Source organism: Dendrobates tinctorius, unplaced genomic scaffold, assembly GCF_039654945.1.
Source record: "Dendrobates tinctorius isolate UK_male_01 unplaced genomic scaffold, ASM3965494v1 ptg000250l, whole genome shotgun sequence".
In the NCBI taxonomy this organism is placed as follows: domain Eukaryota; kingdom Metazoa; phylum Chordata; class Amphibia; order Anura; family Dendrobatidae; genus Dendrobates; species Dendrobates tinctorius.
In genome coordinates, this window is record NW_027361917.1 from 8374220 (window position 1) to 8398620 (window position 24401).

At 42.4% G+C, this 24401-nt stretch overlaps 1 long non-coding RNA gene across 1 annotated transcript in view; it reads right to left on the reverse strand.

Moving 5' to 3' along the window:
• Positions 1-19257, reverse strand: part of LOC141063607 (uncharacterized) — a 123254-nt gene extending 103997 nt beyond the window's left edge. Inside the window, exon 1 of the long non-coding RNA XR_012224907.1 lies at positions 19187-19257. This is a non-coding gene — a long non-coding RNA (uncharacterized lncRNA). The remainder of the gene's footprint in view (positions 1-19186) is intronic.
• Positions 19258-24401: the final 5144 nt, after the last annotated feature.

Here is a 24401-nt window from a genome sequence, read left to right on the forward strand (position 1 = left end):
CTTATCGTCAGCAGAACTTTTTCTCTCTCACCTGTGAAATGTATGCGCTTACAGAGAGGTTCTCTTTTTCTCTTCTCCTAAAAATGTATTTTACAAGCAAATACGTCCTGCCCAGTATTCAAATTGCACAAATTTATTTGCCACAAATCAAATTGTAGTGGAAAAATTAAGAGCAGCCAAAAAAATTCAAATTTCTAAACAATTGCTCATCTCTAATTTTTATATGATGAGAGATGGGAAAGGTTGGGCTTGTTTAGCTTAGAAAAAAGACTTCACAGAGAAGACCTCATTTACATGTATAAATATACATGTGGTCAGTACAAAGGACTGGCACGTGACTTTTTCCTTTCAAAGACTATGCTAAGGACCAGGGGACACTCATTACGGGTGGAAGAAAGGTGATTCTGGTAGCAAAAAAGGAAAGGGTTCTTTACAGTTAGAGCGGTCAGAATGTGGAATGTCTGACCACAAGAGATAGTAATAGCTTTTAAAAATGTCTCAATGATTGCCTTAGCAGAAATGGCATTGTGGGATATAGATAATTTAGGACAAAGAATGTATAATTGATAGAGAAATGTTTAACTTGATGTACCTAAGTCTTCTTTTAGCCTTGTAACTACGGTACTTTATTTAATTTGTACTATATGTAAGTCATAAACACCACAAAACATAATGCACCTGTGTTCACTTATCAACAAAGTATAATCGCATTTACATAAACCCTATTTGCAGCTATTTTAGTACAGTAATGACTGTTATCTCCTCTTTTGTTATAACTACTTTTTTAATTTACTTCAAAAGATACCCACAATTGACATAATTAAAGTAGAGATGATGCCTTATTAGCATAATAAAGGCATAATACGAGATCAAACGATAAACTGGCTACATTAATTAGTTTTGATTCTGTTGTAGTTTGCTAGCAGATTTTTAGATAATCCCTGTAAATGCTTTCGCACTAGGCTGTCATATATTAAATTATTTACTTTTAATCTCAGTATTTCTTCATAGCATACAGACTTTATTCTTGAACTTAATGGGACTTAATTTGTTTTCTTTAACAGCGCCAACATATGGAGTTAACCATGTTTTCTCCATATGTTGCCTCCATTTTTATATTAAAAAAAAACACAATGTGAAAAAAAAATAAGCTGTTATCTCACTTGAAGGGGGGGGGGGAGGAAAAAATAAAACTAAAAAATGTTCTGTCATATAATGGCTAATATTAGGTAATGTTAATGGAGGTAAACTGAAGATACTGTTAATATAATAATCTAATAGTTTTTCTACTATGCTGTAGATCAATTCCTTACCGGACTCTTTCTAATCTGTTTTTTTTTACCTGTTGTGGAGAAAAATTAAAAATCAAAAAAGAAATTTCTGGAGAGGGGGAATATCACACTCACATTGAACATATGGGATTAATTATAACTGGCTAAGTTAGAAAGAACTGACACTTCAACCTCCATTGAAGTAACACTTCATATTAAACATATGAGATACTTTATAACTGGAGAAGAGAGAAACTAATTTATGACTGAGAAAGTGAGAGAGAGCTGACACTTCAAACTCCATTAACCCATTTCCGAATATGCAAATTAAGTCCGTGGAGCCTCATTTAAGAGTCTCAAACACGGGACTAGCCAGATCTTCCTCCAGGGAAGGACCCAGCCAAGGAGTGGCTCCTTTCGGAAACCACCATTACCACCATATTAAGTGGCCCTTTATGTCAATATCCAGCTCTTTACGAGTTTACAGATATGACAAGGGAAATACCAAGGCCAGGTATCCATCCACAGACCACTGTTTCGGGGTGTTGCCCCTCATCAGTGTGGAGTATCTTGTCATATCTGTAAACTCATAAAGAGCTGGATATTGACTTAAAGGGCCACTTAATATGGTGGTAATGGTGGTTTCCGAAAGGAGCCACTCCTTGGCTGGGTCCTTCCCTTGAGGAAGATCTGGCTAGTCCCGTGTTTGAGACTCTTAAATGAGGCTCCACAGACTTTATTTGCATATTCATATTTCTCAGGGAGCAATGCACCTAGGATTTAACTGATTGAGCGCCTTTGCCGGCTGCCGCTGTTAGGCGTCGGATTTCTGCGTTTACTCCGCAGGGATCCAGACCCTCACATTCTGCAGTCTCCTGCTGTTTATCTACTGCAGAGGAGGTTGCAGAGGAGATTGCCTTGCAGTAAATCTCTCCTGAGGCTAAGTCCAGCTGTCTTCCTACTGAGCATGCTCATGGGTTGATCTCCCGCAATGGCCAAATTCTGTGCCGCCGGGCAAGACCCTTGTTCCTCCCCGCCTTCGGCCGAAGGTTCTCGCGTGGGCTCACACGTCCAGGAGGGGTGGTCACTGTGGCTATATGCAGACCTCAAAACTCCTGGCAGGGTCTTACTGGTGGCCACACAGGGCTCGGGATGTTAAAAAATATATACGGGCCTGCACCTCTTGTGATCGGAATAGCCTCCTTAAACGAAAAGTGGAGATGCCTGCCGACACACGGTGGCATTCCACTTTAACTTCTGCTCCCTTTGTCTCTCACGGGTCCCTTCTCAAACCTGGCGATCTCGCCGCCCCTGATGCCTTCCATTTGTCCCGGGTCTCTCTGTCACCTACCGGGACATCAGACTTGCCTTCGGACCAGTCTGAGGCCTACATCTCTGATGGGCACAAGTTGGTGGATCGGAAGGAGGGGACCCTAGGAGAGGGGGTAATGTTAGGCATCGGATTTCTGTGTTTACTCCGCAGGGATCCAGACCCTCACATTCTGCAGTCTCCTGCTGTTTATCTACTACAGAGGAGAATGCCTTGCAGCAAATCTCTCCTGAGGCTAAGTCCTGCTGTCTTCCTACTGAACATTCTCATGGGGCGATCTCCCATTGGAGATCAGAAGTCATGTGCTCAGGTCCCGCTCTAGATCTCATTGGTCCATCTCAGAGATCTGGAAGCTTGCGGAAGGTCCCGGCTGCTATAAAAGGTGCGCATGGCTGTTCCGCCATGCGCTAGTATAGACTTACTTGCTGCTGTGTGTATGAGGACGGATGTATGATTCTGGTAAATGACTCATTATAAAACCCCTGCCCTCTGATATTACGTATGTGGTTAGGGACTGAGTTAGAATCAGCACCTCGCTCCTCTGCTGCAACATCCACAGCTGCTAGCGTCCGACATTGCTCTTGCGCCTTAGCCTTGACGCTTAGCGGCAATGTCCACGCCGCGCTGCAGTAGCAGCCCCTTTTGCGTCCGCTGTTGCGACGCACCGCACACGGTAGGTCTAGACGGACGTAGTGCCGCCATCTTGGGCTACTCCTGTGACCTGATACCGTGTGTGCGTTTTTACTGAGTACTGTGACCTCAACAGTCTCAGTCCTTTGTGTTTGTACCTATTTGGCATCTCTGTGAATTAACTGAGATTGCTCTGTGCACCTGAGTGAAGTTTAACCCTGTGCGCCTTACCACCATATTGCTTCTGCCACCACTTAGCAGCGGTTATATCACCTACTGCACGGTGGACCCCGAGCGGCGAGCGCACTTTATTATTACTTTTATTTAGTGCGTTCTACCGTTCCTAACAGCCGCAGTGTTTTCTTTGACTGGTCTCCCTAAGGTCAGTGATTGTTTCGTGATGTTGGTCTACTAGGCATTGCTCCCACCTAGCCAGAATTCTACTCCTCACTGATGAGGGGCAACACCCCGAAACAGCTGTCTGTGGATGGATACCTGGCCTTGGTATTTCCCTTGTCATATCTGTAAACTCGTAAAGAGTTGGATATTGACTTAAAGGGCCACTTAATATGGTGGTAATGGTGGTTTCCGAAAGGAGCCACTCCTTGGCTGGGTCCTTCCCTGGAGGAAGATCTGGCTAGTCATAGAATCATAGAATCGTAGAGTTGGAAGGGACCTCCTGGGCCATCTGGTCCAACCCCCTGCTCAAAGCAGGATTCGCTAAATCATCCCAGTCAGAAGTCTGTCCAGCCTCTGTTTGAAGACTTCCATTGAAGTAGAACTCACCACTTCTCGTGGCAGCTTGTTTCACTCATTGATCACTCTAACTGTCAAAAAGTTTTCTAATATCTAATCTGTGTCTCCTCCCATTCAGTTTCATCCCATTGCTTCTAGTCTTTTCTTGTGCAAATGAGAATAAAGTTGATCCTTCTACAATGTGACAGCCCTTTAGATATTTGTAGACAGCTATTAAGTCTCCTCTCAGTCTTCTCTTTTGCAAACTAAACAATCCCAAATCCTTCAACCTTTCCTCATAAGACAGGGTTTGCAGACCGGTCACCATTCTGGTTGCTCGTTTCTGAACTTGCTCCAGTTTGTTGATGTCTTTTTTAAAATGTGGTGCCCAAAACTGGACACAATATTCCAGATGAGGTCTGACCAAAGAGGAGTAGAGGGAAATAATGACTTCACGTGATCTAGACTGTATGCTTCTGTTAATACATCCTAGAATTGCATTTGCCTTTTTTGCTGCTGCATCACACTGTTGACTCATATTCAGTCTGTGATCTATTAGTATACCCAAGTCTTTTTCACATGTGCTGTTGCTCCTCCCATTCTGTATGTGCTTTTTTCATTTTTATTGCCCAGATGTAGTACTTTGCATTTTTCCCTGTTAAAAACTATTCTGTTAGTTGCTGCCCACTTCTCCAGTTTATTTATATCTTTTTGAATCCTCTCTCTCTCTTCTCTAGTATTAGCTATCCCTCCTAGCTTTGTGTCATCAGCAAATTTAATCAGTTTACCCTCAATTCCTTCATCTAAATCGTTGATAAAGATGTTGAACAATACAGGGCCCAGGACAGAGCCCTGTGGTACCCCACTTGAGACATTCATCCAACTGGATGTGCAGCCATTTATGACCACTCTTTGGGTCCGATCACTAAGCCATTTATGAATCCACCTAACAGTTGCCTTGTCCATTCCATACTTAGTCATTTTTTCAATAAGGATTGTATGAGAGACTTTGTCAAATGCTTTGCTGAAGTCAAGATATACTAATGTATATCTACAGCATTTCCTTGATACACCCAATCAGTGATTCCGTCATAGAAGGAAATTAAGTTAGTCTGACATGACTTATTAGTTACAAACCCATGCTGACTCTGTTTAATCACTTCATTCTTATCCAGGTACTGACATACATGTTGTTTAATAATTTGTTCAAAGATCTTCCCTGGTATAGAAGTCAGACTCACCGGCCTATAGTTGCCTGGGTCCACCTTCTTCCCCTTTTTGAAGACAGGAACAACATTTGCTCTTCACCAGTCTTCTGGGACTTCTCCTGCTCTCCAAGAATTTTCAAAGATTATGGAGAGGGGTTCAAAAATTTCCTCTGCTATCTCCTTCAGTACTCTGGAGTGTAATTCATCTGGACCTGGATACTTGAATTTATTTAAGTTAGCTAAGTGTTTCCTCACTATCTTTCTGTTTATAGATATCCTGGATTCTTCTATTCCTGTAATAGGACAGTGAAGAACAGTTGATGTTACATTTCCTTTCTGAGAGAAAACAGATGCAAAATAGGAATTTAAAAGTTCGGCCTTCTCAACATCCTGTCTTACCATGTCATCATTTTCATCCTGTAAAAATCCTATAGCATCTTTGACTTTTCTTTTACTTTTGACATATCCCCAAAATCCTTTATTATTGCTTTTGACATCTCTTGCAAGCCTCAATTCATTGTGAGCTTTAGCTAATCTGATTTGTGCCCTGCAGGTTCTGCAGACAGTCCCGGGTTTTAGACTCTTAAATGAGGCTCCACGGACGTTATTTGCATATTCATATTTCCCAGGGAGCAATGCACCTAGGATTTCACTGATTGAGCGCCTTTGCCGGCTGCCGCAGTGTTTTCTTTGACTGGTCTCCCTGAGGTCAATGATTGTTTCGTGATTAACCCATTTCTGACATGCGCCATATATGGGAGCTGTGTTCCCGTAAACAGCAGTAGATGTACGGTGCCGCAATCAAGAGACACAATCAGCAAAGACCCTGCTGTAACTAAAATAAGTAAAAAGAAAAAGTGCCTTTAAATAACAGCGTTCTTAGTAATACTTTTTTTTTTTAATCAAAAATAGCATAAAAGTCATCCCAACGTCGTCAAGTGTAGTGTAGGACCCTCCCAATCTGAGTCACCTTACTGACGTTGGGATGACTTTTATGACATTTTTGATCTAAAACAGTATTATTAAGAACTCTGTGTTATTTAAATGCACTTTTTCTTTTTACTTATTTAGTTACAGCAGGGTTTTTGTTAATTTTGTTTCTTGTAGATTTTGTATGTTTTATGGCCAATGTGAACATGCGTTTATGTGCTGCATGTACTGTATACCAACTCAAACCAAGCTCAATTTTCATGTTTTTTTTAGTGCAGTAGCATTGCAGTGTATCCAGAGCAGCGATCTAATACTGTACAGTGATGTCCCATCTTGAGACAATGTAAAAAAAGAGTAAAGATAATTTTAAAAAAATCCCCAAATAAAGAACAAAAAAAAACAAATATTATTCCAATAAATACATTTATTTATGTAAATAAAAAAATAGTCAAAAAAAGTAAACGTATTTAGTATCGTCGTGTCCAAAACAAATCAGTCTATAAAACTGTCCCACTAGTTAACGCTTTCAGTGAACACCGTAAGAAAAAAAAAAAAAAAAAAAAAAGAAAACTAGGCAAAAAACAATGCTTTATCATCATATTGCTGAACGAAAAGTGGAAAAAAATGCAATCAAAAAGAAGAATGTAAATAAAAATGGTACTGCTGAAAACGTCATCTTGCCCCACAAAAAACAAGCTGCCATAAAACTCCATCAGCAGAAAAATAAAAACGTTAAAGCTCTTAGAGTAAAGAGATGAAAAAATAACTATTTTTTCTATAAAATAGCTTTTATTGTGTAAAAGTGCCGAAACATTTAAAAAAAAAAAAAAAGGGTGTATCGCTGTAATCGAACAGGCCCGAAGAATAAAGCTGCCTTATCAATTTTATCACATGCGGAATCGTATATATATATATATATATATATATATATATATATATATATATATATATAAAAAGAACTGAATTGCTGTTTTTTGTTCCTTTTACCTCCCAAAAATCAGAATAGAAAGTGATAAAAAAGTTATGTCTGAAAATAGTACCAATAAAAACATCAACTCGTCCCGCAAAAAACAAGCCAACACATGAATGTCGGCTGAAATATAGAAAAATTACAGCTCTCAAAATATGGGGATGCAAAAACTGCTTTAATTGTGTGACAACAGTCAATCATAAAATCCCAATATAAATCTGGTATCACTGCAATTGCACCAACCAGAAGAATAAAATCATCTAATCACTTGTACCGTATGAGGAACAGTGTAAAAAAAATAAATAAAACCCTTTCTTCACCTGCTGTTGATTTTTCCAGTTTGCCTTCCAAAGATCACAGTAAGGCTTGGCGCTCTGTAATAAGGCAGATGGAGGCACTGTGGACGCCGTCTGAGCTGTGATCGTCTGTGTTTAGGCGAGCATAAAAGTGCAATCCACAGTTTTGTGCACTTCTGAAAAGAAAGGAGACCACTAAACAGAGGTCAGACGAGTAAGTCTGTTGCCTCATTATCGTGAGTGGATCCCTCGGAGGTTTGGTCTTAATCATGTCACTAGGAGATTTAGATGGAAACCCCAAAGTAAGTGCTCAGGGTGGAGTGCAGGATAAATGTGATCATAAACATTATGTAAAATGTTCCCAATAAAAGCTTCAGTTCAATCCTCAAAAAGCGAGGCCCTGCTCAGGTCCATCATGTGCTAACAGAAATATAGGGGGCTTCCACGTTACTGGTAGCACAAAGGCTCTGGAAAAAGCAAAATGGCTCCTTGCCCCTTTCAGCAAACTCAGCAAATGCCCCCTCCCTTCTGAGCCCCAGTGTGTCGAAATTACATATAGTGCCAACATATATGGCATTTCTGTAGTTATATGAGCCTGCCTAATTTATGAGTGTGTGTCTCCAGAAGCATGAACTGGGCATAATATACTGGTCACTAAAATGTACTGAGCACAACAATGGCAATTTGCAATTTTCACTCAGCAATATCCACTGCTGCTTGTTTTTGAAAACCACCCATGGAGTCAAAATCATCACTACACCTGTAGATGATACCCCTTTGGGAAGTTATTTCCAAAATGGGGTCACTTCAAGGGGATTCTGCTTTTCTAGCACTAAGGGGCCCTGCCGTGTGCCCAAACAGTGTGATAGTACACCTCCTGACATCAACCTGTGCCTGTCTCTAATCTTCCCTAATGCCCTATGTGATTTCTTCCAACCACCACAGTCATGTGCTTATCACAACTCCAACAGCAGCAAAACCACCATCACAGGAGAGCTCCACACACCTAGATGGTCTGCATAGAAGAGAAACTCTATAACCGATGATCAGCTGATGGGTCATGTGACTATTTAAAGGGAGGTGGGATGTTTACCAGCAAGACACTGATGTTAACTCTTGCTGGACCAAAGGAAAAAAAACATTTAAATTTCAGTAGACCCACAGCTGCAAAGAATCCCTTAGTGATTTGTGACAGAAAGTGCATAATCATATCTATATATTCTGAGAGATATGTGAGGGATTCTATGCCTGAAATGATAGGTCTCCCAGGAGGCTCCATCAGACTTAGTAGAAATCACATTTTGAGGTTTGTTTGGAGTTGTGAGTTTATAGTAATTCATATCTGACAGGATGGGTTGTGCTTCTTTGATGTACTCATCAAAATATTGTATGACTTACTCCTCCTTTATCAGCTGAAAGTATTGACACCCCTGCAATTCTGTCAGATAATACTCAGTTTCTTCCTGAAAATGATTGCAAACACAAATTCTTTGGTATTATCTTCATTTAATTTGTCTTAAATGAAAAAACACAAAAAGAACTGTCCTAAAGCCAAATTGGATATAATTCCACACCAAACATAAAAAAGAGAGTGGGCAAAAGTATTGGCACTGTTCGAAAAATCATGTGATGCTTCTCTAATTTGTGTAAATAACAGCACCTGTAACATACCTGTGGCATCTAACAGGTGTCGGCAATAACTAAGTCACACTTGCAGGCAGTTGACATGGATTAAAGTTGACTCAACCTCTGTCCTGTGTCCTTGTGTGTACCACATTGAGCATGGAGAAAAGAAAGAAGACAAAAGAACTGTCTGAGGACTTGAGAAACCAAATTGTGAGGAAGCATGAGCAATCTCAAGGCTACAAGTCCATCTCCAAAGACCTGAATGTTCCTGTGTCTACCGTGTGCAGTGTCATCAAGAAGTTTAAAGCCCATAGCACTGTGGCTAACCTCCCTAGATGTGGACGGAAAAGAAAAATTCACAAGAGATTTCAACGCAAGATTGTGCGGATGTTGGATAAAGAACCTCGACTAACATCCAAACAAGTTCAAGCTGCCCTGCAGTCCGAGGGTACAACAGTGTCAACCCGTACTATCCGTTGGCGTCTGAATGAAAAGGGACTGTATGGTAGGAGACCCAGGAAGACCCCACTTCTTACCCCGAGACATAAAAAAGCCAGGCTGCAGTTTGCCAAAACTTACCTGAAAAAGCCTAAAACGTTTTGGAAGAATGTTCTCTGGTCAGATGAGACAAAAGTAAAGCTTTTAGGGTAAAGGCATCAACATAGAGTTTACAGGAGAAAAAAAACAGCCATTCAAAGAAAAGAACACGGTCCCTACAGTCAAACATGGCGGGGGTTCCCTGATGTTTTGGGGTTGCTTTGCTGCCTCTGGCACTGGACTGCTTGACCGTGTGCATGGCATTATGAAGTCAGAAGACTACCAACAAATTTTGCAGCATAATGTAGGGACCAGTGTGAGAAAGCTGGGACTCCCTGAGAGGTCATGGGTCTTCCAGCAGGACAATGACCCAAAACACACTTCAAAAAGCACTAGAAAATGGTTTGAGAGATAGCACTGGAGACTTCTAAGCTGGCCAGCAATGAGTCCAGACCTGAATCCCATAGAAAACCTGTGGAGAGATCTAAAAATGGCAGTTTGGAGAAGGCACCCTTCAAATATCAGGGACCTGGAGCAGTTTGCCAAAGAAGAATGGTCTAAAATTCCAGCAGAGCATTGTAAGAAACTCATTGATGGTTACCGGAAGCGTTGGTCGCAGTTATTTTGGCTAAAGGTTGTGCAACCAAGTATTAGGCTGAGGGTGCGGATACTTTTGTCTGGCCCATTTTTGGAGCTTTGTGTGAAATGATCAATGTTTTGCTTTTTGCTTCATTCTCTTTTGTATTTTTTCATTTAAGACAAATTAAATGAAGATAATAATACCAAAGAATTTGTATTTGCAATCATTTTCAGGAAGAAACTGAGTATTATCTGACAGAATTGCAGGGGTGTCAATACTTTTGGCCACAACTGTATACGGCTTTAAACTACCAATTGTCATATTTTTTGTCCTGAAGAGGAAGTATTAGGCTAGTTTCACACTAGCGTTTATGAGCGCAGCGACGGCCTGCGCACGGCCGCCGCTAAGCCCCGCCCCTGCCGTGCCCCCGCCGGTAGCTCCGCCCACCGGCACATGATGCTGCATGCGCCCTGCGTCCCCTATCTTTATCACAGGGGGCGCAGGCCCAAACGCAACCTGCTGCAGTTTGGTTGCGTCGGCGCACCGTTAAAAAGGCGCATGCGCCGCCAAACGCATACTGCGCATGGCCTGCGCCCCCTGTGATAAAGATAGGGGACGCAGGGCGCATGCAGCGTCATGCGCCGGTAGGCGGAGCTACCGGCGGGGGTACGGCAGGGGGCGGGGCTTAGCGGCGGCCGTGCGCAGGCCGTCGCTGCGCTCATAAACGCTAGTGTGAAACTAGCCTTATACTTAGAAATGTGCAGACAAAATAAAAAAAACCCACATTACCATGTGTACCTGGATTTATTGCCATCCACCAGCAGCACATATTTTTCCACTTTCTCCTTTAAAATTCCTCAAAGCATCTTGTGGGTTAAAGATGTTTTCCACACTTATAGATAAATTTCCAAAATGTGGTCACTTATGGCGGGTTTGTACTGTTTAGGCACATCTGGGCCTCTGCAAACGCAACATGGTGTCTGACATTCCAGCCAATATTGCGCTCCAAAAGTAAAACCACAACAAAAAAACAACACATACTCGCCTTGCTCCTGTTGCCCTGGTGCTCTGCTCCTGTCTCTGGTGCTCTCCACACAGCAGAAGCGATGAAGTGACATCTTCTGACTCAATCACATAAGCTGATTGGTGGAAGAAGGAGCCAGAGGATAGCGGTGGCAATGGGTGGTGATGTATAGATAGTAGAGTTGAGCGATACCGTCCGATACTTCAAAGTATCGTATCGGATGGTATCGGCCGATCTTTAAAAAAAGTATCGGTATCGCCGATTCCGATACCGGAAGTCCCATTCAAGTCTATGGGACTTCCGGTATCGGAATAAGAAAAACCCTTTCCTGCCCTTGTACAGCCTCTCTGGGGTCTGTACGGGCCTTTCGGGGGGCTGTGCCGGCCTGCCAGGGGGTCTGTGCAGGCTCCGGTGGTCTGTGCCGGCCTGCCGGTGGTCTGTGCAGGCTCCGGGGGGCTGTGCCGGCCTGCCGGGGGGCTGTGCTGGCCTGCCGGGGGGCTGTGCCGGCCTGCCGGGGGGCTGTGCAGGCATCGTCCGATGGGACTACAAGTCCCATCTGCCGATGCCTGCTACCATGACAGTGATTGACACATTAGCCAATGATGGGACAGTAGTAGTCCCATCATCCGGCTAATGTGTTGAATGTAAAAAAAAAAAAATTACATGCTACATACATACAACATGCATACTACATACATGCTACATTCATACTACATACTACATACATGCTACATTCATACTACATAAATACTACATGCAACATACATACTACATATATACTACATGCATGCTACATACATACTACATGCTACATACATACCACATATATACTACATGCTACATACATACCACATACATACTACATACATACTACATGCATACTACATGCATACTACATGCTACATACATACTACATACATACTACATGCATGCTACATGCTACATACATACCACATACATACTACATACTACATGCATGCTACATACATACTACATGCATGCTACATACATACTACATGCTACATGCATGCTACATACATACTACATACATACTACATACATACAATACATTCATACAATACATACATAGACATACAGTACATATAACATAGAGTAACATACTTACCAATACTTGTCACATTGTTCCCCGAAGCCATTGTCTTTTCCGGAATAAATATTAACATAACAAACCACAAAAATACTCACCCACGATCCGAAGCAGTCCACGAGTGTGTCCCACGACGATCTTGGGTAGAGAACTGCAGCATCAGATGATGCTGCCGTTCTCTACGGGCTGCAGGAATCCAATGACGGAAGGTAGGTATCCTTCCGCACTGTATTCCTCCGCCACTTAAAAAAAAAAAAAGTCCCTAGTCTCACTTTATGCCATTGCTGTGTGGGAAATTCCCACACAGCAATGGCATAAAGTGAGACTAGGGACTTTTTTTTTTTTAAGTGGCGGAGGAATACAGTGCGGAAGGATACCTACCTTCCGTCATTGGATTCCTGCAGCCCGTAGAGAACGGCAGCATCATCTGATGCTGCAGTTCTCTACCCAAGATCGTCGTGGGACACACTCGTGGACTGCTTCGGATCGTGGGTGAGTATTTTTGTGGTTTGTTATGTTAATATTTATTCCGGAAAAGACAATGGCTTCGGGGAACAATGTGACAAGTATTGGTAAGTATGTTACTCTATGTTATATGTACTGTATGTCTATGTATGTATTGTATGAATGTATTGTATGTATGTAGTATATATGTGGTATGTATGTAGCATGTAGTATGTATGTAGCATGCATGTAGCATGTAGTATGTATGTAGCATGCATGTAGTATATATGTAGCATGTATGTAGCATGCATGTAGTATATATGTAGCATGTATGTAGTATGTATGTGGTATGTATGTAGCATGTAGTATGTATGTAGCATGCATGTAGTATATATGTAGTATGTATGTAGCATGTAGTATGTATGTAGTATGTATGTAGTATGTATGTGGTATGTATGTAGCATGTAGTATGTATGTAGCATGCATGTAGTATGTATGTGGTATGTATGTAGCATGTAGTATGTATGTAGCATGCATGTAGCATGCATGTAGTATGTATGTAGCATGCATGTAGCATGTATGTAGCATGCATGTAGTATGTATGTAGTATGTATGTAGCATGCAGTATGTATGTAGCATGTATGTAGTATGTATGTAGCATGCATGTAGTATGTATGTAGTATGTATGTAGCATGTAGTATGTATGTAGCATGCATGTAGTATATAGTATGTATGTAGTATGTATGTAGCATGTAGTATGTATGTAGCATGCATGTAGCATGTATGTAGCATGCATGTAGTATGTATGTAGCATGCATGTAGTATGTATGTAGTATGTATGTAGCATGCAGTATGTATGTAGCATGTATGTAGTATGTATGTAGTATATATGTAGCATGTAGTATGTATGTAGCATGCATGTAGTATATATGTAGTATGTATGTAGCATGCATGTAGTATGTATGTAGTATGTATGTAGCATGCAGTATGTATGTAGCATGTATGTAGTATGTATGTAGTATATATGTAGTATGTATGTAGCATGCATGTAGCATGCATGTAGTATGTAGCATGCATGTAGTATGTATGTAGCATGCATGTAGTATATATGTAGTATGTATGTAGCATGTAGTATGTATGTAGCATGCATGTAGTATGTATGTAGTATATATGTAGTATGTATGTAGCATGTAGTATGTATGTAGCATGCATGTATGTAGTATTTTTTTTTTAACATTTAACACATTAGCCGGATGATGGGACTACTACTGTCCCATCATTGGCTAATGTGTCAATCACTGTCATGGTAGCAGGCATCGCCCGATGGGACTTGTAGTCCCATCGGACGATGCTTGCACAGACCCCCGGACATCAGCACAGCCCCCCGGCAGGCCGGCACAGCCCCCCGGCAGGCCGGTACAGACCCCCACAGGGTGCACAGACCACCGGCAGGCCGGCACAGCCCCCCGGCAGGCCGGTACAGACCCCGGGCAGTCCACACAGCCCCCCGGCAGGCCGGCACAGCCCCCCGGCAGGCCGGCACAGCCCCCCGGCAGGCCGGCAGAGACCCCCGGCAGGCCCGAAATGACGGCGCATCATGATGCGCACACACCGCGCATCATGATGACGTCAGGCCGTCAATCAACTGAACTTCCGATTCCGATGCCGAATTCCGATATTGAAAAAATATCGGAAGTCGGTATCGGAATTCCGATACAGCAAGTATCGGCCGATACCCGATACTTGCGGTATCGGAATGCTCAACACTAATAGATAGCGGGTGAGGTGAAAGTGCAGCCCGTGGGCCACTGTTTAGCCCTTTGGCTATCTCAGTCTGCGGGCCAGACTGGAACAGCCGAAAAGCCTGATGTGACCTGCATACCACAGTTTGCCCTGCTCTGAGTTAAGGGCTACTGGAAGATGGTCCATTTCTTTGAAAGAATGAATGTATGCATTGTATGTAAGCCCTATTGAAGAGGGGAGCTGCTTTCAAGGGAATTATCGTTTGTGTATATTTTTTAAGTAAGTCAGCAAATATTAATTATCATGAGTAATTTCTTCATGATTATTAATTCTAAATTGAAATATTAAACTACCACATTACGGCAAATGTTCAGCTTATGCTGGAGAACCAGAGTCATTTCCCAGTCAATATGTGCTCTGGATGGCTACAGTAAACACAAGATAACACCAAGAATGAAATTTACAAGAAATTAGTTAATCAAGTAAAAGTCTAAATAGATGCAAGTACATCTAAAGGGCCTGTCACACTAAAGGTACTGTCACACTAAAGGTACTGTCACACTTAGCGATGTACCAGCGATCCCGACCAGCGATATGATGCTGTCAGGATCGCTGGTGCATCGCTAAGTGGTCGCTAGTGAGCTGCCACACAGGCAGATCTCACCAGCGACATAGCAGGGGACGGGGGTCGCTACTTACCTGTCACACTAGGCGATCCTGCGTCCTCCCGCCCGGCTCCATGCTCGTCGGTGCCACAGGAAGCTGACGACGAGAAACAGTCCAGCCTGTTCTTGCACGATCAGTGATAACCAGCGGGGGAGCGGGTCGTAGGTAAGTATCAGACACAGAGATATCGCTAGCAATATCGCTATAACGTCACAAGTTATAGCGATATTGCTAGAGATATCGCTTAGTGTGACAGGCCCTTAAGCGATATTGCTAGCAATATTGCTATAACATCACTGGTTTTGTGACGTTGCAGCGATATTGCTAGCGATATCGCTATGTCTGATACTTACCTCCGACCGGCTCCCCCGCTGATTATCGCTGATCGCGCGAGAACGTCCTGGGCCGTTTCTCGTCGGCCGCTTCCTGCAGGGCTTCCTGTTGTGGAGACGAGCGACGCGTGGACGCGGGCGGGAGGACATCAGGATCGCCTCGTCTGACAGGTAAGTAGCGATCCCGGTCCCCAGCGATGTCGGTGGTGAGATCTGCCTGTGTGGCAGCTCACTAGCGACCACTTTGCGATGCACCAGCGATCCTGACCGCGTCATATCGCTGGTCGGGATCGCTGGTGCATCGCTAAGTGTGACAGTACCTTTATCCACTGTAATTTCTGATTCTGTTGCTCCCTGATTTTAAGTAGGCCATTAATCATTTGTGTACAATTTTCAAAGGTGGTAAGGAGGAGATAATTGATGATTGTTCTGTTCATTCTGTAACTTATTCCATATATTCAGTACCATAATTCTGCTGTTAATTGGTTATTAAAAAAAACTGCAATTTGCATTTTTTTTCCAATAAATACACAAATCTGAACATACAGTTAAGATTGATAATTACCATATGTTTCCTTATAGAGATATTACCAGTCCTTTGTACTGTTGCATAAAATGTTTTGTAAAAGTGTCAATAAGAAGTGCAATCATTTCAAATCTATCAATAAGTCGCTGTCTGCACTAGCATCATAGCTTTAATTTTTGTAGGAACGATGACAGAGTGACAGAGCCACGTTTTATGTATCCCTATGGAGCCTGATGAATCCCTTTGGGTTTTTGTTTTTTTTTTAAGGCCATCAGATCTGCATCAGGATGGTTACTTTTATGGCAGGAGAATCACAGATTATGTTATTCTTATTATTTAAAGACAACCACACTCAGGCCCATATTTGGCATTCATGCTGCCCTAGGCACTTTAAGTGGTCACGCCCCCTACTGATCAGTCAGGCTAAGGCTTGAGTCTCATTACGATATGGCATCCGATGCCATCTTCTAATGACACTCTGGTCCTGCTCTGCTGTGACCTTGAGCCATGTGTCAGTGCTCTCTGCTCTGATCCTCACTCATGAGAGAATTGGACCACGGGGCAGAGGAGACGGAGAAAGTAATTTCTCCATCTACTCCATTGCCGGTGTCCGCGGGGATCGCACTGCACTCAGGTGATAACTGAGTTCTGTGCAATGTTTCACACCCCCCCATAGACTTGTATGGGTGCATGCAATCCGATTCTTGGGTGCAATCGCAGCATGCTGCGATTGTTTTCGTATGCCGAATCGGTATGAGAAAATAATCCTAGATGTGAGCTGCCCCATAGTTTAACATTGCAACGTAATCGGAAGAGTGCAAACTAATGAAAAATCGGATTGCATGCATCCGATTACATCGCAAATGTGAGCAAGCCCTAAGGGTATGTGCACACAAATTTTTTTTCTGGCAGAACCGCTCTGTAATCCGCATGAAAAAAAATGATAAATATACGCTAAAAAGAATGGACTCATGCACTGCACTGAAAAGAATACTCGCTGTTCATATGTTCAGTCTTCTGGAATTTTTTTTTTTACCACTTCAGGTTTTTTAAAACATGAAGGGCCTAAAAGTGACTGCTTCATTTAAATAAATAAATAAATAAAAATTGATGGCTAACATATGTCGGAAAAGACAACAAAAAGAAAAAATCAAGGTAATTTGGGACAAAATGACTAATGTGTTTCAAACAGTATCTCCAATCTGAAAAACTCCACGGATTCGCAGAAGTCTAAAATACGTTGTGCGTACATGCACTGACAGTGCCCATACCCTTCAGATACTAGTTAAGACCCCCATATACATTAGACTAAATTCTAACAGGTTCTGCTGACAGTCCAATGTGAATGGGGCCTCTGAGTAATAATTGTCAGGGGATATAAGAATCCAGCATGCCCGATTTCGGACTGTAGATCCTTTTGTTCTTTAAGATATAAGCTGCTGCCAGAGATGTCAAACAGTGGCGCTCATAGAGAACACTGGAACATTCGGCTGAGTGAGCAATCCTGTATATGGAAGAGTCGGGCGAGATAGCTGCCACTCAAAAGATCAGACAGCTATCTATAGTGTATGGGACTTTAGTCCCATAGTAGTTTCTTGATCACCTGACAGGCATTCAGACAGTTGTATTTTTAGTCCAGCACACTGACCTTATGATGTTTAGTATCAATTATGATACATCTTCATGACTACATCACCAGAACACACTGTCAGTACAGTAATACATCACCAGAACCACCATCAGTGCAGTAAAGCATCACCAGAACCTCCATTAGTACAAGAATAAATTGCCAAGTTTAGGTCAGCCAGCCCCATATAAAGTTCTATAGCTGAACTGCAACTCCCAGTGTGCCCTTAATAATGGTAAGGGGATACTTGAATTTGTTGTTACCAACCATCATCAGACTGCGGACCATACAGGTACCAGAGTCCGAGGCAGGAGCTTTATAAAGCATTTAAAGAGTAACTTAAATTTTGGAAGATATCATATGTTTTAGGTCCATTCATTCCACAGTTCTTTACAGACATCATCATTGTTCTCCCTATTGGGGCTCACAATCTAGATTCCCTATCAGTATTTGAAATGTGGGAGGAAACCCAAGCAAACATGAGGAGAACATACCTACTCCTTGCAGACGTTGTCTTTGATGGGATATGAACCCAGGAACCCAGCACTGCAAAGCAACAGTGCTAACCACTGAGCCACCAGGCATCTTCTCAACATATGCATGTAGTAGGCATACATTCCAGTGAAGCCTCTTTACACCACCTTCTGTAGATAATATTGTTTCAGAGTTGCAGCTCTTCATCAAAAAAGAGTAGAGTTAAGCAAAAGATTTGCAGGATCCTGGTCCAGCGGTCATGTCGCATTCTGTGACTGCTGGACAAAAGCACTGTGAACTTTCTACGCTCTGTGATTCCCCAATGCTTTCCTAATTTAAATCTGTAAGGGTATGTTCACTCTGGGCATTTTGCTGCGTTTTTTTTGCTGCTTTTCACAGTACCAGCAAAGCCTATGAGATTTCAGAAAGCTCATGCACACACATTGTTTTTTTGTGTCATCAGGACTTTGTGCTTTGCTGCTTTTTTTGGACATAGAGCATGTCACTTCTTACAGCGTTTTTGCAACGTTTTTCACCAATTGGCTTGAATGGGTGTTGAAAAAATGCAGGTTTCATTATTTGCAGCGTTTTTTCTGCAGAAAAGTCATGGACATTAGCATGGACAAAGCAGCTTCTTTCCTGCCAAGAAATCAGGTTTTGCTGCAGAAAAAAAAAAGCAGAAAAAAAAGCAGCAAAATCGCCCAGTGTGAACTTACCCTAAAGATGTCAGTGAAGACCCCCAAAAATGATATATCAAGTAACAAAATATAATTTTATTATTAAATATACGGTAGCTGGAAAACCAAGTATGAAAAATACCAAGACACAAGACTAATTAGAAATAAAAAATGTGGAGAATCACAGCATGTATACAATGTAATGTATGTTGGGTAGTGGACATGATAATAAGCAAAATGTTAAAATAAAACTCAAGTGAGCAACAATGCAAATAATGAGAAATATGTGATATAAAGACATATGTCACACAAGTGTTATAAAGTTCAATAAATGCCATGTACAAAATGAAATAAAAGCATCCTTAATTAAAGAATTAAATAGAAATGCAGACCATACAAGTGTAAAAAGAAAAATAACAAAACATGTGAGTGACTGTGATCATAATATTTACCAGGGGTTTCCATGCCCAAGTACAGTATAGCTTCCACCTCACACTCCATTGCACGTTTCGCTAATGCTTCCTCAGGGAGTGGTCAGGTGGAAGAAGGAAACCCACTTTTAAATGAGTGAGGAAGGTGGTGCAGGTGAAAGCCATTAACTAATTAGTAAGCCACCATGTTCCCATGCATGCATCACACTACAATGTAATGATATTCCTGCTGCCTGTTAATCGGAAACAGGGCTGAGGTTGGCGCACGTAGTTTGATGTTTGCAGTGCTATGGTCCAGTAGCCACAGACATCAGATGTTACTACTGGACCAGAGTCTTTGAGTATCTTTTTCTCAACTCTAGTAGAGCGTGATATTCTTTTTTGCTGTGAGAAGCCATGTGAACTGACTCAGTAACTATTGTTGCAAAGATTTTCCTAAGTAGACTTAACCTAAAGACTTCCTACCAGCTAGATCTTCAGTACTCAGATCTTCAGTACCTTCTGCTGAGTAGAATTTGTAATAATTTTAAGAGAATGATTTTTCTTTATGAGCAATCTTCCAATTAGGTTGAAAGGCTTTTTAATCAATGTTGGTTGTTATTGGCAGTATGTGAACTACAATCACATTATATATGGTCACATCTGTATATAAATTCTATTAGCCAACAAATAATTTGTATTTTCCTAATGGTTGTGTTTTTTCAGTTTATAAATAAATCATTAGCTGCTTATAACAAAAGGTTATAGGTGATGATCCTAGTGTTTTCAGTAAAGTATTCCCGAAGCAGTAATGATATTTCTACATTCTTTTAATTCTGCTCTGAAAAACAAGATGTTTCCTATAGTATTGGTTGCACATAATGTTTGATATTTGTTAATGTGTTTCTCTTTTCACCTTGAGGCATCCATAGTAGACATATTACTCCCTTCACAATGCTTAAATCTGATAAATTCTATATGAAGATAATGAAGATGTACAGTATGTGAAACTACTAAACCAAAAATCTGCATGTTATTTAAATATTTTATTGCATACAGATGGAAATAACTATTTTGTGTCACATACCCAAATATGCCATATACCCATTGACCAAATAATAATAATAATATAATTTTATTTCTATAGCGCCAACATATTCCGCAGCACTTTACATTATAGAGGGGACTTGTACAGACAATAGACATTACAGCATAGCATAGCAATAAACACATAGATCAAAATAGATACCAAGAGGAATGAGGGCCCTGCTCGCAAGCTTTCAATCTATAAGGGAAAAGGGGAGACACGAAAGGTGGATGATAACAATTGCTTTTATTGTTTTTATGATTTGGACCTTCCCTATTGTAAGAATCAGGTGTTCCTGTTGCTGCATGAACCAGTTAACAGTCTAAATATGTAACAGTACAGACACAGAGGGCTATTAAATGCAAAAAGCATATGAGAACATGATGAGAGGAACCTGGTTATGGTAAAAAATTTAGAAATGAGCCATACAGGGATATTTACGTCAATGCGTTGAGGCGATAGGCCAGTCTGAACAAATGAGTTTTTAAGGCACGCTTAAAACTGTGGGGTTTGGGGATTAATCGTACTAGCCTGGGTAGTGCATTCCAAAGAATTGTCGCGGCTCGTGAAAAGTCTTGGAGACGGGAGTGGGAGTCTCTGATTATTGAGGATGTTAACCTCAGGTCATTAGCAGAACGGAGGGCACGGGTAGGGTGGTAGGCTGAGAAGAGGGAGGAGATGTAGGGTGGTGCTGAGCCATGGAGGGCTTTGTGGGTGAGGGTAATAAGTTTATACTGAATTCTGGAGTGTCATATACCCCTTTAAACCCAATTGTCAGTTCTTCCTAGGTCCCTACTTCACTTTATGTAAACTCTTTTGAAAACTTCAATAATTCCTTTCTGATAGGAGTTCCAAAACCTCTATTTAAAGGGGATTCTACACTGATTTATTAAAAAAAAACAATGAAACCATGAAGTAATTTATAAAAAAAAAAAAAAAATTCACATGTTTTTCCAATGCACTACCACCACCATTCTGGCACTGACCATGGCCACTGCAGCTTTCTGTAGTTCCTTTCTGGCATGGATGCGCATATGACCACAGAAGCCAATCAAGGTAAACAGCAGCCTCCAATATCTCTACTGGTGTATGAAATGTCAATAAGAATGTCATGGTTAGGACATGGTTAATATCCTGCTTTCTCAGGATTAATTTTGCTGGCCTCCCTTTGGATCTGGGAGGGGTATTTATACTCACTCCAGACTAGGATTCCCTGTCAGCTAGACTGTTATTCTGGCTGTGTGTCTGACCCCTCCTGGTGTGCGTGTATACTGCATTGCTTGTTTGCTTCCCGTGTATGACCCGGTCTGCCCCCTCACTCTGTTCTCTGTCTCACGTTTTGGTACTATTGTCTTCTCCGGTTCTGACCTCCTGGCTTGGCTATCATTACTTCGTTACTGTTTGCCCCTATTGTACTGTCTATTGCCCTCTCTGGTATTCTGATCTTTTGCTACGTCCTGACTATTCACTCTGTCTAACCCTTTGGTACTGTTGTGCTATCATGTGCTTTGACCCCGGCTTGATCTGGTTTACGTCTCTGCCTATGCCCCTTGGTAACTTGTCCCATAGTTACCTTTCTAGGAGTTTTCCTTCAGCTCCTAGCTTTGTGGAGCTTAGGCCTCACCCCCAGCAGTCACGTGCTCTAGGTCCTGTTAGTCTGAAGCATGCATCTTCACCGCTGCTGCCCTGCTCCACAGGTATCTTTTGTACTCAGGACATGCTCACTGGCTCAGTGAGCAAGTGCAGTGCGGTGTTCCTGACATTATAGCTGACCATTACAGTTTTTTTTCTCTCTGAAAAAAAAAAATTATCTTCATGGATTCTTTACAAGCTTTGGCTGATCAGGTTAAGCACCTGACCCAAATGTTCCATAAGCTCAATGTAGAACAGCGCACGATGGCCCATACTCAGCAACAGTTGGTGGATACTGTGCAGGGGGCTGTCGCTGCAGGGGCTCCTAGTTCTGGGGATAGAGATGTGTCATTAGCGTCCCCCGAATCTCAGGTCAAATTGCCAGACTCTTTCTCAGGGGATAAAAGGGAGTTCAGGTCGTTCAGAGAAGGAAGCAAGCTTTTTTTTTCTCTGAGGCCCCGCTACGAGTTCCAGAAGGTGGGGGTCGTCATTTCCCTACTTCAGGGGGCTCCACAGGCATGGGCTTTCTCTCTCTCTTCCTCTGCTCCTGAACGTATGTCTGTGAATTTGTTCTACGAGGCTCTGGGGCACATCTATGATGAGCCTGATAGAGTGCGTCTGGCAGAGGATATGGTGATGAGTGTAACACAGGGGAGGCACTCTGCTGAATGGTTCTGCTCAGAGTTTAGACATTGGACCGCTGAAGTATCCTGGAACAACGCCGCCCTGAGGGGGTTGTTCCGCAGGGGCCTGTCTGACCATCTGCAGGACGCGCTGGCATTACATCCTCCTACTGATACCCTGGAGGACACCATGATGCAGGCAGTCCATGTGGACCAGAGACTCCGTACTAGAGGAATGATGTAACAAGAGTCTCCCTTATACCCCAAATTGTGTGACACTGCACCTGTATCTGAGCCCATGGAGGTTGGGTCAGTTTCGGTTAAGGAGAAAGAGAGAAGGCGCCATAGAGACAATCTACTATGCTTTTACTGTGGAGCCTCTGGACATTGGAAAAGGAATTGCCCCTCCTGCCCTTCTTCAGAGAAGCCATCAGAGAAACAACTGAGTCTGGGCAACAATCGAGGAGGTTGTCCAGACTCCCAGGTACATTTTTTCTCACTTTCAAAAATGGCGCTCCAGGTTGAATTGGAACCCGCTGGCGGTCCTGTTATGACCACCGCCTTTGTTGACTGTGGTTACTCCATTAATCTGATTGATGCCCAAGTTGTGACTCTTAATAAGATAGGGACAGTCAGGTTAAAAGACCCTGTTAAAATTGTTGCTGTGGATTCATGCCCTCTTACCCGGGATGGAATGTGCTTTATGTCTGAAGCTTTTTCTATGAAAGTGGGTTCCACTCATGTGGAAAAGTTAAGTTGTTTCATTATGAATAATCTGCCTGCAGGACTGGTATTGTGGATGCCCTGGTTGCAACGCCACAATCCTCTCCTTGATTGGGTGAAGGGGGAGGTCACCCGATGGGGATGTAATGATAATGGTCTGTGTTGTAACCCGGGTCCTTTTGTCAATCCGATAAAATCTGTATCTGTGTCGTCTGTTGGTCTGGAGGGTATTCCGGAGTACCTGAGAGACTTTGAAGACGTGCTTTCCGAAAGCGAGGCTGAGGCGCTCTCACCACATAGACCATATGATTGTGCTATCGATTTAGTACCTGGAGCCAAATTACCCAAGGCTCGTTTGTTTAATTTGTCAGGGCCTGAGCAACAAGCTATGAAAGAGTACATCAAAGAGAGCCTTCGCAAGGGGCATATTCGGCCCTCGGTCTCACCCGTGGCAGCGGGTTTTTTCTTTGTAAAGAAAAAAGATGGTGGGTTGCGACCGTGCCTCGACTTTCGGGAACTGAACAAAATTACTGTTAAGAACACGTACCCTCTCTCGTTGATTCCTGATCTATGCAATCAACTCACAGGGGCCAAATGGTTTTCTAAGCTCGATCTACAAGGGGCTTATAACCTAATAAGGATCCGGGAGGGGAACGAATGGAAAACAGCGTTCCTGACAACTGAGGGGCTGTTTGAAAACCTGGTTATGCCCTTCGGCCTCACTAACGCTCCTGCTGTTTTTCAGAACTTCATTAATGTTGTTTTTTCTGACTTGATTGGACGTTATGTAGTCATTTACCTGGATGACATCTTGATATACTCTGAGGACAGTCAGTCACACTTACACCATCTACGTACGGTTCTTATGAGACTCCGGGAGAACCATTTGTATGCTAAGCTGGAGAAGTGCTCATTTTTTAAGCAAGAACTATCTTTTCTGGGTGTAATTGTATCCGGGGAGGGATTCCGCATGGATCCAGGGAAGGTTCAGGCCATTACAGATTGGGTGCAGCCTCATGACCTGAAGGGGTTGCAGCGATTTCTGGACTTTGCTACTTATTATAGGAAGTTCATTAAAGGGTTCTCGAAGGTCGTGAAACCCTTGCCGGACCTCACTCTTAAAGGGGCAGATGTAAAAAATTGGTCCGTGGCCGCAAAACTTCCTTCCTTACGTTAAAGAAGTGTTTTACTA